This window comes from Meriones unguiculatus, chromosome 2 (assembly GCF_030254825.1).
Source record: "Meriones unguiculatus strain TT.TT164.6M chromosome 2, Bangor_MerUng_6.1, whole genome shotgun sequence".
Taxonomy (NCBI): Eukaryota; Metazoa; Chordata; class Mammalia; order Rodentia; family Muridae; genus Meriones; species Meriones unguiculatus.
Window position 1 is genome coordinate 14,614,417 of NC_083350.1, and position 17,421 is coordinate 14,631,837.

The 17,421-nt window shown below is 45.1% G+C and overlaps 1 protein-coding gene across 4 annotated transcripts in view; it reads right to left on the minus strand.

The window, feature by feature from the left end:
• The window catches only part of Dym (dymeclin), a 272,516-nt gene extending 265,733 nt beyond the window's left edge, over positions 1 to 6,783 (minus strand). For all 4 annotated transcript variants that reach the window (XM_060377040.1, XM_060377038.1, XM_060377039.1 and 1 more), the window contains exon 1: positions 6,652 to 6,783. The gene's annotated coding sequence lies outside the window, so the exon portion shown is untranslated. The remainder of the gene's footprint in view (positions 1 to 6,651) is intronic.
• Positions 6,784 to 17,421: the final 10,638 nt, after the last annotated feature.

Below are 17,421 nucleotides of genomic sequence, written 5' to 3' on the forward strand. Positions count from 1 at the left end.
ACAGAGTAAGTTCCAGGACCACACAGAGAAACCCTGTCTCGAAGAAAAAAGAAAAGGAAATTAGGAAGGAAGAAAGGAAGGCAAAAAGGAAAGAAGGAAGGAGGAAGAAAGGAAGGCAAAAAGGAAAGAAGGAAGGTGGAACACTCTAGGACCAAAAAGAGTTCAGCAAGGCTATTCAGGAAGGAATCAAAGCCTTAAGAAGCTGAAGCAAAAACAAGCAGTAGTGGCTCACACCTTTCAATCCCAACAGTTGGGAGGCAGAGGCAGGTGGATTCCTGTGAGCTGGTCTACACAGCAAGTTCCAGGACAGCCAGAACTAAAAGAGAGAGAGAGAGAGAGAGAGAGAGAGAGAAGCCAGAGCATAGGCTGATGCTGGGTGCTTTATAGAGAGACTTAGGATACAGCAAGTATTTTATTACTATTACTAATTATTTTTAATTATTGAGACAAGGCCTACTATCCAGCTCTGCCTTGCGTGGAACTCACTATGTAGGCCAGGATTCACAGAGACCTGTTTGCCTCTGCCTCTGTCTCTGCTGGGATTAAGGTATTTGCCACCACACCCAAATAGAACATCATAACCATGTAATTCCTGTACCCCTGCCAGTTCTAGATTAGTCAACTCCACTCTGACATACTGATGAACCCAGTCCAGAACTCTGTAGTGAGTGCCAGGTGCATTTACCTGATTGTCATCTAGTGTCCCCAAACTACCTCAAACTCAACACCCCAATGCTGTCTACTTCCACACCACCTAATCAGGTTTCTATGTTCAGAAACATGAATGATCAGACAGACATATAAATGACAGACTTGTGTTTCTTGATTTTCAAAGTATCTCCTTTAACTCTCTAGCCAACATAAAGTAAATGTTAGTCCCATTTTGCAGATAAGAAAATTTAGAGTCAAGAAAGTTGAATATCTAGGTGTGGTTGGCCCATACCAGCAATTCCAGCACTCAGAAGGCTGGGAGTTTGAGGTCAATCTTCTAGACTGCATCATGAGTTCATGACCAACTTAGGCTACAAATTAAGACCCTGTCTCAAGTATTAAGTGATTAATATCACACCAAAGAGAAAACATAGCAGAACTGGGGTTGCAGTGCACATGTAGATTAGCCTGAGGTCACAGAAAAAGCTGACTGCCTCCAGCCTCTCCAGCCCTTCCTTCCATTGCTAAAAGAATTGCCTTTTTAACTAGTCATATTTCTGTCTAACTAAAAGATACATCAGCACCTCCTAATAAGTAGACAGCCACTTCTTGGTACCTCCTTCCCCTACTGTTTGCATATTTTAGCTACAAACCCAGCAATCCTCCTAGACCCGAAGGTCAAGGTCTATGCCCTAAGAATGACAAAGAAACCACTAGGCCCTGAGACAATGAACTGCCAAACCTCCTACTGTGAACCCCTAACCTTATGCCAAGTGAGAGTCCCATTAGTAACATGCTGAAGCTACTATGTGACAGGTCTGTAACTAAATCCTAATTGTAAAAGATACAGGAGGCTCTGAAAGAGTAAGAAACAAGGTGGACTGTCTCTCTCCCATTAGGTGGGTCTCAGGGTAAGCCAAGCACTGGTTGGACATTCCCTCAATCTCTACTCTCTCTTCATTCCTGCACATCTTGTAGGCAGGGTAAATTTTGAGTTGGAAGTTTTTTGTGGCTCCCTCCACTAGGGTAAATTTGTGGTCAGTTTTTCCCTTCACTCCACTAGGAGACTTGTCTAGTTAGAGGGTGTCCTCTTCAGTTTCCATGACCCCTACTACTAGGAATCTCATCTAGAGCCGTCCCCATATCCTCCCAGAAGCCTACCCTGTCCTAGGTCTCCAGCTTATCACAGAGATGCCTCCACCTACAGTTTCTCAGTATTAATGTTACTCACTACACTAGCATAGCTGTTCTCTAAGAGGCTCCACCCAGTGGTAGGTCCAAACAGATGCAGAGATTCACAGTCAAACATTGAATAGGCAAAGCATAGGGAGTCTTCTGGAAAAGTGGGGGGATGGATAGAAGGACCTGGAGATAACAGGAGCTCCACAAGAAGACCAACAAAGCCAACTAACCAGGGCCCAGAGGAGCTTGCGGAAACTGACACACAACCAAGTTCCATGCACAGACTGGACCTAGGCCCCTACACAGATGTAGCAGATGGGCAGCTCAGGATTCACGTGGGTCCCCTAGTAAGGGGAAGTGGGGGGTGGGGATGGGAGCTGTCTCTGACATGGACTCTGTTGCCTACCTTCTGATCATTCCCCCTGGTGGGGCTGCCTCGCCAGGCCACAGAGGAAGAAGATGAGCTCAGAAGAGGAAGAGCTGATGAGCTGGGGTGGGTGGGTAGGAGGGTTCCCCTTTTCTGAGGAATAGGGGAGAGGGCTACAATCAAGATGTAAAGTAAATAAATTAATTAATTTAATAATAAAAAAAGAAACAATTGGGAGGGGTGGGGAAGGGGCTACAGATGGGACACAAAGTGAATAAACTGTAATTAATAAAAATAAAATAAAACAAAAAGAAACAAGGTGGAGGGCTGATTGCCTGAGAAATCCTGAAGGAAGAGTTGTCAAAGTTGTCTCTCATCCAAGAATAACCAGCCCCAACCCTTCTGAGGTCAGCCAAGATTGGGAGCATTTAGGGCAGCAGTTCTCACCCTTCCTGACACTGCGACCTTTAACACAGTTCCTCATGTTGCAGTGACCCCCAACCATAAAATTATTTTCATTGCTACTTCATAAATGTAATTTTGCTACTGTTATGAATTATAATATAAATACCTGTGCTGACTGATGGTCTTGGGCCACCCCCGTGGAAAAAGTCATTCAAACCTCAAAGGGGATCGAGAACCACTGGTTTAGGGTATTATGGCCATACACAACTTTTCATGATTGTAATCTCAGTATTGGAGAGGCTGAGACAGCTGCTGTAAAATCAAGTCAAGGTTAAGCCACTTGGTGAAAACCTGTCTTGGAAAAAAAAAAAAAGTAATGACAAATTCAAGCAGAAAAGAAATATACTATCGGTAGTACTAGAGAAATGAAAGAAATATACTATCATATGACAAAGGAAAGATTTTTCAATGATAACCTGTCCAATGGAGAGACAGCCACTTCTAGAGTAGTTTTCAAAGGAGATAAAACTGGCACACAACTTTAGTTCCAGCATTTGGGAGGCAGAGGCAGAAGAATTTCTGTGAGTTCAAGGTCATATACACAAATTCAGACCAGCCAGTGCTACTCAGTAAAAGTATCTCAAACAAACAAACAAACAACAACAACAAAAAAAACCACATATTTTATTTTATTTATTTATTTTGCAAAAGACTTCAAAAATCTAAAAGAAAAAGAATAAGCCTTTTAGTAAAGAAGAGATATGTATAGTTATTTCCAATCCTGTAGATTAGTTTAGTCTAGATATAAATAACATAAAGGTAATATTACCAGCACAACATTAAGTTCAGAAAATTAAGCTCTGCTCTAAAACTAAAACCTTAGTAGGGAAATTAAGCTTGAAGACAAAAGCAGATATTGGTAACTGCCACTGTCTCCCTGTTAAAAGACACTAAGACATATCATCATCCTAGAGCCAAGCAATGCTTCACACCCCAGGACAGGGACACACACTCACTAGCAGTGTGGAGCAGGACAGCACACTAGAGAAGTTCCATAAAGCCTCCCCACTTCTGTCCCAGGAAGGAGAAGCAACTGCCACCTTGTCCCTCTGCTTTCTGGCCCACAGCACTCACCCATGTACAGCTGAGTCATAGTACAGAAAAGGAACTTCAAATATCCCTGCCACTCAGTCTGCCTGCAAAACTTCTCTCACTCTTCGAGCACCTTCTTTTCCTGATGAGTTAGGAGTGTCTTGGAGAATCCTAGTCTTCTCACCTTATACATGAAAACAAGCACCACCCCAGAGAGAGAGAGAGCAAGAGAGAGGTGTATGCAAGTCTGTGTGTTTGCAAGTGTGCATGGGTATGTATATGCAGCATAAGTAAGTGTGTATTCTTACTACAAGTATCTAATGTTTTAAAAACATGAATATGAAAGAGACCAAAATAAATAGCCTGGACTATGTAACCAGACCTTGTTAGGGAAGGGGAGCAGGAGGGGAGGGGAGGAGAAGCTTCGCATAGTGTTGTACTGCTTTATGCTTACTCACTTTGAGAGCTCTCCTTTACAGAACTGACACTGCAAATGCCACAGGAATTTCTCAGCACCTGTTTACAGTCACCGAAGAGTAAAAATGCAAGTGCTCTCTGCTCTAACCAGCCCATCAGCTTCATACATCCCTGACCAAAAGGCTGTCCTCCCTGGCATTTGTAGCAAAGAAAGTCACCTAATTTCTTAAGCCTCAGTAAAATATTCCAAAGCATACTATGATGGGCAGTATAACAGGCTCCAAAGGCGTCCACATTCATCTGTGTAACTCAAGATTATGTTACCTCCAAAAGAGAGTGCCATAAAAGCCAGGCGTGGTGGTTTAAGCCTGTAATCCAGCACTCTGGAGGCCGAGGCGTGAGAGTTTTTAGTTCAGGGGAAGTGGAGAGACTTCAGAGATGTGACCGATTTAAGGACAAAGAGTAGGGGCTGGGGAGATGCTCAGTCAGTAAGGTACTTGCCACACAAACAGGACCTGACCTCAGATCCCCAACAGCCATGTAAAAAATCAATAACATCAACAACAATAATCTTTTTTAAGAAAACAAGCAACACAGAGTATCCTGCATTGTATGAAACTGATCTAATCACACGGATCCTTAGAAGAAGGAGATGCCTTTAACCCCAGCACTCAGGAGGCAGGCAGATCTCTGTGAGTTCAAAGGCAACCAGGTCTACCAGGCGAGCTCCAGGGTAGCCAGAGCTATAAAACTGAGAAACCCTGCCTCGAAAAATAAATAATAAATAAATAAATAAATGCCTTATAGATATTGATGACACTGAAAAATTAGTAAGTATTCTGGTGGTTTTGCACAGACATTTTTTTAAGAGGAGAATGGACACCAATCTCCCGAAGGTATTACTGAAATGCTACACTTCTATAAGGGAGAGCAGGCATGTGCAAGACAGATGGCACCGCACTGGCATTGTCAGAGCTGGTTACGGTACGGGACAATGTATGACCTTAGTTCAATATTTGTTCTTTTTTTTCTTCCTCCTGAGGCTAAGGATGAAACAGGGCCTTGTGCATGCCAGGCAAAAATTCCACTACGGAGTTATACCTCTAGTAGTTCTCAATCTGTGGGTTGTGACCTTTTGAGGGGTCAAACAACCCTTTCACAGGGGTGACCTAAGACCATCAGAAAACACAGATATTTGCATTATGATTCATAAGGGTAGCAAAATTACACTTATGAAGTAGCAATGAAAACAATTTTACGGTTGGGGTTCACCACAACTCAAGGAACTGTATTAAAGGATTGCAGCATTAGGAAGGTTGAGAACCACTGCTCCAGCCTATCCTAACCTTCCCACAAAGCAACAAGATCTTGACCAAACCAAACAATACAGACCCCTTAACATACATATTCCAACTCAGACCTTTTGTTTGTTTTTTTGAGACAAAGTTTCTCTGTGAAGATCTGGCTGTCCTGGAATTCACTGTGTAGACCGTCTATAGTCCAGAGTGGCCTAGAACTCACAGGTATTTACTAACTTTAAAAGTTTAACTAAGTACCCGAAACTCCAAAAGGCTGGTCCTTCATTTCCCAGTTTCCTAGCCCAGTTTCCCTGAGTTGCCAAGAAGGTCATCAAAAATAAAAACCCCAGAGCAGGAGAGTCGTTGTATAAACCCTTGAACGTCATTCATCCTCTGCAGCTACCATTCAGCTATTTCTACAGTCTTCCTCGACTGAGCCCTCAACTCAGGCACAAGCATCCGGTTCTGGTAAATCTACACTGCTCTCCACCACCTCCACTCCCATTTTCTCATCTTCCTGCCCAGCATCTCCTCTCCAGACTGTCAAGGATCCCACTTCCTCTGTCCTTAGTCAGTCTTTGCTAGCCCTATTACAATCCCCTCGCTGTCGTTCGGTCCTTTCTTTCACCTGCTTTATCGCTCCAACTTCCCTCAGGCCCCACTGTGGCCCCTTTTCACCCTTCAGCTAACACCCAATGACTCAAGCAAATCTACCAAGGCAAAAAAATAGTCTGATGGTTGCAGGGCGTGAAGGAGGGAGTAGGAGCGACTGCTAATGGGTACAGATCTCTTTCGAGGACATAAAATGTTGAGGGACTGCTGCAAGGCAGCTCGATCACGTGAACAGACTAAAGGCTAGTGAGCTGTACTTCAGTGGTACTTCCAAAACATCCACTTTATAGTTTAGAATGATATCGCAATAAAAATGTGTATGACAGACACGCAACACACTACTGCTCGCCCTGCCCATCACACGCCCATTTGTCCAGCCAACCTCGGCTGTCCGGAGTGTCCGGAAGCTCCAGCCGTTCCGGCAACCCCTAGGTCCCCGCGGGCCGGCCAGGGGTCCCGTTCACTTGGTTCTACACAACCGGGCGCCGAGGGGACGAGCGGACGCGGCCCGCCGGGCTCCGCTCAGCCCCGGGGCGGCCCAACCTTCCCGGATCGCAGCTCTCCGGCGCGCGGCCGGTCACCTCTGGCTCAGACCCCGCGGGGCGGTGCCGCGCAGGGGAAGCCCACCTGTGTCAGAGGCGCGGACTCCCCTGCCAGCCGCGGCGGGCAGACAGCAAGGAAGCAGGAGAGCGGACGGACAGCGGCTCGGGTGCGCACGCCGGCTCAGGCCTCCATGGTTCCGCCGCTCGGCGGCTCCGGCTCTGGCTCCAGCTCCGGCAGCGCTCCGGCCCCAGAGGTGTCGGTGCGGAGACGCCGGGATTTCAAGAGGGAAGCGGCGGAGGACGCGGCTAGGGACCGAACGGCCGAGCGCGCGCCAGCAGCGGGCGGTCCCGTGGCACGCTGAGCGCGTGGACTTCTGGGAAATGTAGTCCATTTGGGGTTTCATCTTCCTAGCGTTTCCCGGGCAACCATATAGCCACGTGGCAAAGTATAGAAGCCACAAGCTCTCAGCTTCTGGGACTAATTGAGATTAGTCCCCCAGAACTGAGTTGAAGGCTCCAGTTAATTCCTGCTGTATAGTCACACCAATGCCAAAAAAAAAATTTTGGATGCTGTGAAGAATTGAAAAATAAAATATTTTTTTAACAGAAAGATCTACTAGACCCTTCTAACAATATAATCAGTACCAGTCCCTCCAGAATGAGAATCAATGTTGTGTTGCTTCAGAGATATGGTATTTGCCTGAGAGAATTTTCAGAATTCAAGGTCAGCATGGACTACATAGTGAGTAACAAGCCAGCCACAGCTGCATAGAAAGACCCTGTCTCAAAACAAGAAAAGTGTAATTAATATTAAAAAAAATTTTTTTAAATTAAAAAAAAAACTAAAAACAAGTATGGAATTTGAGCCTGAAATCCCAGTACTTAAATCACCATTCTGCTATATATTAAAGCCAGGCTTACTACATGAAACAGTGTCTTATGGAAAAATATGGAAATTAAAGTCAAATGACTGGAGGTCACCAAATTAGTACCCTTGAGTATTTATCTCTCCTCATCTAAAATACTTACAAATTGCTGCCATTACAGTAATAGCCATTCACATTATGGACTGTTTTCTATGGACTATATGTTATTGTGTTTATTTTTCCAAAAAAAAATTATGAGCAGCTATCACTATTACCTCCACTATGTAAACACTGAGGTTCTCTATAAAATACTACACAAATATTAGACTTTACTTTTATATTTACTAGAGAGAGTGTGTGCGTGCCATGGCACAAATGTGGAGAATGGAGGACAACTTGTGGAAGTGGATTTTCTCCTTCTACTCATTCTGGGATAGACTCAGGGCCCTGGGATTGGCAGCAAGCACCTTTTCCCATTGAGCCATTTTGCCAGCCTAGACATTTTCCCCCCAGTATCAATTGCCAGCAAATTCACTGAGCTTGCAGCAGAATTGCAAAGCAAACTAAAACATGCCGTGCCTGGGGATATAGGTAAACAGCATGAGGCACTTTACAAAGGTCAGCCACGGTAAAGAATGGTGTTGCTAACACTAAAACATGTTTGTGGAGGTGGACAATCATGAGTCATGCCTGTAATCCTAGCAGTTGACATGGAGTCAGGAGGATCAAGAATTCAAGGTCACCCTTGGGTATATAACAAGTTCAAGGCCAGCTGGAGCTACAGAAGACCTTGTCTTTTTTTTTAAGATTTATTTTTTATACAACATTCTGCCTGCACACCAGATCTATAGATGGTTATGAGCCACCATGTGGTTGCTGGGAATTGAACTCATGACCCTTGAAAGAATAGCAAGTGTTCTTAACCTCTGAGCCAGCTCTCCAGCCCACGAGACCTTGTCTTAAAAAACTACCAAAAAAATAGGAACAGCGGTGATGGCTCAGTGGATAAAGTGCAAGCATGTATGAGGGACTCAGCTGAAATCACCAGAACTCAAATAGAGCTGCATGCAGTAGCACGTGTCTATAATGGTGCTCATAGGGTGGGAAGGGGGTGGGGAGGTGGGAAAAGATATGGAATCCCCAGAAGCACTTGAACTTGCTAACATGGAACACATAATAGCAAACAAAAAGATCCTGTCCCAAGCCTGACACAGAAGGCCTCTGAACGGCTCTACCCTGCAGGGTATCAAAGCAGATTCTGAGACTTATAGCCAACCTTTGGGCAGAGTGCAGGGAATTTTATGAAAGAAGTGGGAAATAGGAGGACCTGGAGAGGATGGGAGCTCCACAGGGATTGCTCCAGAACCAAAAAATCTGGGCACAGGGGTCTTTTCTGGGACTGATAGGAGTATCAGTCCCAAGGACCATTTATAGGGATAACCTAGAACCTCTGCACAGATGTAGCCCATGGCAGTTCAGTGTCCAAGTAGGTTCTATAGTAATGGGGACAGGGTCTGTCTCTGACATGAACTGATTGGCCTGCTCTTTAGTCACCTCCCCCTGAGGGGGGAGCATCCTTATCAGGACAAGGGAGAAGGCAGTGCAGCCACTCCTGATGGGACCTGATAGACTGGGATCAGAGGGAGGGAGAGGAGAACTTCCCCTATCGGTGGACTTGGGGAGGAGCATGCATGAAGAAGCAAGAGAGAGGGTGGAATTGGGAAAGGAGAAGGGAGGGAACTACAAGGGGGATACAAAGTGAATAAAGTATAATTAATAAAAATTAAAATTAAAAAAAATTTAAAAAGATCCTGTCTCAAACAAGATGGAAGGCAAAGGACATCCAAGATTGTCCTCTGACTTCTACACATCATACCCTGCACTTACCTCCATTCACACACACAAACAAATGCAAACACGTCAAATACTCAAACACAGAGATCACACAATGAGAGAGGGAGAAGAGAAGGGGATACAAAAAGAAGAAAAAAGAAAAAAGCAGGATGTGGTAGCTTATTTCTCTTTCCCTCTTCATCTGAGAAGCAAAGAGAGGGAATGACAACACCTATTTCCTTTTCCTCTTTTTATAAATAGTTGGGCAGTGGTAGCCCACATCTTTAATCCCAGCACACAAGAGGCAGAGGCAGGCAGATCTCTGGTCTACAGAGTGAGTTCCAGTACAGCCAAAGCTATACAGAGAAACTCTTCTGAAAAAAAGAAAGAAAGAAAGAAAGAAAGAAAGAAAGAAAGAAAGAAAGAAAGAAAGAAAGAGAGAGAGAGAGAGAGAGAGAGAACACTGTGCCCTCCAATACATGGAATGGTGCCATTCACATTCAGTCAAAGTGTTCAGTTAATCCTCTCCAGAAACACCTGAGCAGACACACACAGAGGTGTCTCAGTCTTCTAAGGGATTCTGAGTCAAGCCAACTAGGCAAAGGTAATAAAGTCAAGAATTGTTTGCATTGTGCTCTAGGTGTGGTTCTGAACTTCTTATGCCTAAGGATTAGGCATTAGTGGTGCTGCAGGTTTTACACACATTTTTTTTTTTTAAAATGTGCTCAATTACCATGAAGAAAAAGAACAGCTGGCCTAGCTCAGTTCCAGCCCCAAAGAAATGGCTTTTGAGCAAGCAGATTTTGAAAATTAACTAGTTGAGATTAGCATATGCAAATCTTCACCAGTGTCTTCATAGTGGAATTTGCATCTGCAGAGATAAAGGTGCATTTCCTCTGGTGTTAGGACACAATTCATCTGAACCAATACAAAGTTATTCCAAAAGTAATCTAAATACCACAGCAGCTTTTCAGGGATAAACACTTCCCCAGACCATCAAATCACTGTAGCTTTGAACTCATAGAAGTGTTTACCAGATTTACCTAGTTGATGATACTATGCCAATACCATGATTTTTCATGAATGTTCTACTTTTTTTTTTTCTGTGTTATAACATCTAGCTTTATCTTGTTTTGGTCACAGGGTGTATTTTATATGACAGCTGTCACTTTTTTAATATATTGAAGTTTAATTTGTGAGGCAAAGAAAACTCCATGTTCTTTTGTATCTGTTACAGGTAGGCAGTTCACCATGTCGCTCAAGTCTTCTGTGTCCTGTCTGGTTGTTCTATCCGTGACAGATGGTGGGTTTTGTTGCTTGCTTTGTTGCTTTCTGGTGCTGTAGATCAAATTCAGTACATGCTGGGCCACCACTGAGCTGCATCTGCAGCACCTAAATGATAGGGTAACTAAGGCCTCTAGCTCATATTGCAGGGATATTTATCTGTGTTCCAGCTCTGTCAGTGTTTGCTTCAAATACATTGATGGTCTATTACTGATACAATCCCAGTTGTATCAGTAATCTTCAAAATACGTGTTTTCCTTAGGAGGCAGAAATAGCAAAATTGAAAGTCCAAACACAAATATGGTTAGTGGTAAACACCTATATCCCTAGCACTTGGAATTTGGAGGAAGAATTGGGACTTCAATGTCATTCTCAGCTACCTACAAAGCCAGTTTAGTTTACGTAAGACCCAGTGTTGAGATCTGTAAGTAGGCACCTCTATGGCCAGCCCCAAGGAACCTGACAAACCAGGTATCAGCCATCTGTGAAGCCAACTATGGACCATCTGAAACCACCTGCGCCTGCTCTGGGTCATGCCGGGGACCAGGAATCCCAGGCACGTAGTTACGATGGATGCTGGTGCCAGGGTCTGCAATCAACTTCAACCACCTGGAGGGGACTTCCCGAGAAGTTGCTAAACCACCCCCACCCTGACTGATTTTATCGATCCCAGGAAGAGCCACGGAATGTGCCACTTATGCAAGAGATAATTTGCCCCCTTTTTCCGATTGGGAGGGTAGTAGCTCCCTTATTTCAAAAATATAAAAGTATAGCTCCAGCGAGCAACAAACAGACCTCGACAACTCACTGCCTGGTCTTGTCATCTCGTTCCTTGTCTCTTGCCTGTTTTTCTTTCAGGCTTGGTCCTCCTCGGGACCCCACGAATTACTAGGTCCCACGGGTCTGGGCAGAGTCACCTTAAAAGAGAACTCACACCACCTCCAATCTCTCTCTCTCTCTTTCTCTCTCTCTCTTTCCCTACCCAGAGATGGTCCCTGTGAGCCTTTTTCCCTTCCCTTAATAAATCTCCCACCTGGAACCAGTCGTGTGGCAAGATTTGTGAAACCGCCACGTAACTTTGTTGCACAATCCTAACATTGGTGCATTGGCCGGGAATAGGTGCCTCTAGCGGCCATTCCACATGGTGGTTGCCAGCACCCCACTGGAGCTGCTGGGAACCTATTTCATTCCAAATCTGCCCTCGACCCACTTTCCAGCAACTAGATCACTATCTGCTGCATGCAACACCAACTGGATTGGTGAGTTCCCCTCATTGGTCAGCATAAAAGCCTCTCTTGGTAGGGGAAAATTGGCCATTGAGTGTCTGGCAACTTCCTACTACCCTTTGAGGTGGAGGAACCCCCAACCATGGTCTTCACTGGCTCCAGTTGACCCTTTTGCCCACCTTCATTTAGGACTTCCCCTTTCCCTTGGGAGAGATTTTTTCCCCTTCTACGTGCATGGTTTCTATCCCTCTCATGGTCACCTACAAAAATCCTAGTGCTAGGTAAACTGTCTCCTTTGGGCAACTGTGCCCTTAGTCTCTGGCCAATGCTGATAAGTTGTTGGATCAGGTAGGGCCATACTCTCCTGGGTCAAACCTTACCTTTGGAACGGCTCTGGAAGGTCACTGACCCCTACCCTCCCAATGAGAACTGCTCATTCAACTGTTCCTGCAGCGTCCTCACTGGGATGTCTTCTGGAGAATTTTAAAACCTTATGCATGAAGCCTAAGTTAAAGTCCTCTTAGCTCATATGCCTCTGTAATAAAACTTGGCCTACATATTCCTTAGATAATGGCCAATATGGGATCGTTTTAATTACTGTCAGCAATCTGGTAAATAGAAGGAGGTAAATAGAAAGAAGCTTTCTCTCTTCTTTGCTCTAAACCTTCTCTCTGTTCTTCCTGTTCTCCTACCTAACTTCTAGCTATAAAGTCTCAAGCTCAAGAGTTCTTTACTTTTGATCCTGTGGATAAACCTCCACCTTTCTGTTCTCGACCTCTGGCTTCTTCTCAAACTCCTTTGCTTCCTCCTCTTTCTCTTTGGCTTCTCCAAAACCCTCACCCTCCTCCCTAGCAACAGGCCATCCTAGTCATATTACTTTGGCAACCATTTTCACCCCACCAACAGCTATTAGCCCCCTGCTACCCACTCTCACTCTATAGCAAAGCCCCCTTCTTCTTCTACTCAGCAGAAACCAGCCTCAATTCTTCCCTTGCAGGAGGTGACCGGTGTGGATGGCTTAGTTAGGGTACATGTTCCCTTCTCATTAACTGAACTTTCTCAAGTAGAAAAGAGACTAGGATTCTATATCTCTAATCCTTCTACTTTCATTAAAGATTTTCAATATCTCACTCAATCTTATACTCTTACCTTCCATGATATATACATATGATTCTTACCAACAACCTATTACCTGAGGAGCACAGGTGAGTTTGGGAACAGGCTAGAACACATACAGATGAGGTTCAACAAACAAACACAGCACATCTGGTTGGGGTTGAGACGGTGCCCGACTAGGATCCACAATGGGATTATAATACCCCTGAAAGGAAAGCATTCTAGCTAGAGATCAGTTCACATCCTGTCTCCTGGCTGGTGGCTGCAAGGCTGCCCTTAAGCCAGTTAATTATGAGAAGCTCCAGGAGGTCATTCAGGACAAGAATGAAAACCTGTTTCAAATCCTAGAGTTCCTTACAAAGGCCCTTTTACAACATACTAATCTAGACCCTGAGAGCACAAAGGGTAGGCAACTTCTGATGACCTATTTTTTCTCCCAGAGTTATCCCAACATCAGGGCTAAGCTTAAATGCTTGGAGAGAGGACCTCTGACTCCACAAGCAGAAGTCTTAGCCCTGTCTTTAAGGTGTACCATGGGAGAGATGAGAAAGCCCACAAGCAAAAATACTAAATGCTGGCCAAGGCCATCCGACTGGCCTCAGTGACTACCCAGGCTCCCTTGCCTCCTAAGGCATGAGGAAAATGGGGTCCTTGTTTCAAATGTGTTTAAGGTCACTGGGCCCAGTTCTGTCCTAACCCCCACAAGGCACCAGGGCTATGTCCAAAATGCCACCAAGAGGGCATTGGGGTGTTGACTGCAACTGTTTCTCCCATGATATAGGGATATCACTCCAAGATCACCCTCTGGCCAATATCCTAGGCCTGGCTATGGATGACTGAAGATGCCTGGGTTCCCTTGATCTGACCACTGCCATTACTAGCAGGGAGCCATGGGTAATTATCATGATATCGAGCAGTCTATCTCCTTCCTTAACACCAGTGCCACTTACTTAGCCCTGATGAAGTATTGGGGACCAACCTCTCCTTCTAGTTCCTCTATTGTCAGGGTAGGGGGGACATCCTTGCCAGCCTTGCCAGACTCCACCACTCAACTGTATTTTCAGGGTTGTTCCCTTGACTCATTCCTTTTTAGTGATGCTAACCTGTCCAGTTCCCTTACTGGGAAGGGACTTTTTAGCCAACGTGGGAGCCTCTATCTCCTTTATTCCACCCATTTGCCTGACCCCAAGCTCACCAGCATCCTCTTTCCTCCTTCTCCTAGCTACCCTACCTGCCAGTTGTGACACGTTACTTCCTTTACTAGGCTCTCAGGCTGGAGAGATGCCTCAGTGGTTAAGAGCAGTGACTGCTCTTCTGGAGCAACCACATGGTGGTTCACAGCCATCTGTGATGTGATATGATGCTTTCTTCTGGCATGCAGGTGAATATGCAGATAGAACACTCATATATATTAAAAAACAAAACACAGCAGTCTCTTCCTTTACCAACCAAGCTCTCAAGTGGACCTCCAAGTCTGGGATGTCCAAAACCTCTCTGTCGCTCGGCACCATTCCCCTGTGGTCATTCAGTTACAGGATCCTGTTGGAAGCCACGTGGTCGTCCCGCCAGCAGAAACGCATGCAGACACAAGGATCCTTCCACAACAAGCCTTTATTACAGTTAAGCGATGAAAGGAGGAGAGGAGAGAGAGAGAGCCCCGAAGTGGCGCTGTTTATATAAGCCCGGGTCGCACCTAAGTGACGTGTCAATACCCTGATTGGCTGCTCACTCTTTACCCCGTCTGATGACTCGGGCTTGGCGTGCTTAGCGTGCTTACGCATTTCGCACATGCGTACTGGAGGTTGTTTACAGTTTTGAGGGCGGAATGTCAGTGCCATCTGGTGGCGTCTGAGTCTCAGCTCTCCACAGGATCCCACCTGGTATATTATCCAACCCCTGGGGATGGGAGTAGAGAAGGTAATTAAACACTCCTCCAAGTGTGGATAGTTGCTTGTTTGTCAAGCTGCTTTGTTATTTATCAAAAACCATGTTTTCACCCTGGCCTTCACCTTGAGACAGAGAAAAGAGAAAGTTTTACCAAGTTCCTTAAAGCTTGTTTGTGTGACCTTGGACCATATCTGCTATAGGGAAGTTTTAGAAAACAAGTTTGGCAATTCCACGAACTTCTTTCTTGTATTGATGTGACTTGCTTTAATTATTTCAATCCTTACTCTCCACTCAGGAACTGTTCATTCTACTCTGCCTGTGGGCTCTGGTATCTAAGGTCATTGCCTCTCTGACATCCCCTCTCTTAAATAATACAAAAGTGTCAATTTGTCTCCTACTTCAGAGTCTGACCACGGCCTACAAACTCCTTAATGTGACCCAACTGGGACGTTTTAAAGCTTGCTGGCTGTGTGTCCCACCTTGGACCAACTCAGAACTACCACTGACAGCTTCTCTGGTGACTCTGTCAAGTAACCTTACTTCACCATTTACTAATTTCCCTGACTCTGATGTTGCCACAACCTCCTACCTTTTTCATATCACCCTCTTTGGTTAGGCAAGCTGTTTCAAGGTATCCAGGACACACTCTGTAGGAATGCTAAGTTCCTTAGAGTATAATAAAACTATAATACTTGATACCTCATCTCAACTCCAATGCCCTACTGCTGATTCTTTGTGGCACTCAGGTCTACCATACTCTGCTTGTGGTTGGTCAGGAGTTTTCACGCTTGTGCTCCTCTTCCCCGAGCTGGGAGTGATAAATGAAAAGGAGCCCCTACCAATCCCAGTCATGGATTCAATAGCTGCCCAGCAGGATAAGAGGACAATTCAAATCTTGCCCCTCTTGGCTGTTGCAGGGATTTGTCAGGACTGGGACAGCAGGACTAGCCACTTCACTAACTTTGTATTATCAGCTTTCTTCCCAGTTCATCTAGAACCTCCAGCAAGTGGTGAGAGACCAAAAGACTTAAAAATCAGTGGCTATTATTTTAAATTTTAAAGCACAAGCATGAACCAAGGCCAGCCAAGTGGAGATATGTCTAGCCACCTTCAGGGAAGAACTAGCCTTACTGCCTTCTTTCCTGCCCACTAAAGATAAAATTGCTAGGAAACCGGCCCATCCCCCTAGGAAGGGAAGCCAGATAATTAATGGTTTGGGGGCCTTCCTACAGCCAATCAATTCAAAATTCAACATCCCTTTTGTGTTTCAACTAATAGATGCTTGCCAGGTAGGAATCCCCTGCTTTGGTCATGCTAGGAGGGACCAGAACCTTTAAATCACCCAACTAACCTGAACACAAAGCTCTCGGCTCTCACTGCTTTGGCAGTAGGGGTGTGAGCCCAAGCTGCAGTTTGTAATAAAAAGATCCTCATGTGTTTTACAATGGACTCGACTCCTGGTGGTGGTCTTTTGGGGGCTCATGATTCGGGCATAACAGTGGCTTAGACAATACAATTCTCCAAAGACAGATCGACTCACTGGCAGCAGTAGTACTTCAAAACCAACGTGGATTGGATCTCCTCACAGCTAAAGAAGGTGGCCTCTGCCTCTTTCTCCAGGAGGAATGCTGTTTTTTTAATGTCAACCAGTTGGGTATAGTAAAAGACAAAATCCAACAACTCCAGACAAATCTACAAAAGCGAAGGGAACAGCTCGAGGTCTCTAGCTCTTGGGCCTTGAGAACCCCATATGGAAATGGATTCTGCCCTTCCTCACACCCCTTCTGCTTTCTTTTTTTCTTTCTGCTTTTGCTTTTTGTACCCTATTTTACTATCTTCCTCTTTACATAATTCCAACAACAAATGCAAAAATTCTCTAATCAAACCATTAATCAGTTACTCTTACAGGATTATCAACCTCTGCCCACAGAACCAGATGACAATGACCTTCCAATCATCCCTGTTGGTGGGGACCAGTTATACCCTGAGAATGACAATGCCCCTAATCAGCAAGAAGTAGCTTGAAGAGCAAAAGTTGTCCCTATGCCCTCCCCACCATCACCCCTTCCTAGCTCCTCACTTTTTAATAAAACAAAAAGGGAGGAATGTTGGGATCTATAAGCAGGCCTCTCCAAGGCCAGCCCCAAGGGACCTGACAAACTGGATATCAGGCATCTGTGAAACCATCTATGCACCATCTGAAACCACCGGCACCTGCTCTGGGTCACCTTAAAAGAGAACTCATACCACCTCCAATCTCTCTCTCTGCCCTACCCAGAGACAGTCCCTGTGAGCCTTTTTCCCTTCCCTTAATAAACCTCCCATGTGGAGCCAGTCCTGTGGCGTGATTTATGATCCCGCCGAGAAACTTTGCTGCACCATCCTGACACCCTGTCTCAACAAAAGAAAACAAAACCAAAAGCCAACCACAAGACTCAAAAACTCTGCTTATTATTCTCCTGTGCCTTGCAGACCCATCAATTGCTCAAAAATAAGTGCATTCTAAGTTTTTACCATGCACCAATACCAATGCTGCCCTCCTTTTCTTTCCTGCTGCTCTGACAGTACTCTGACAAAAACAGCCTAGAGGGAACCTGTAATGCTCAAAGGCAGTGGACCACATCTATTACCTCAGCTTGGCCA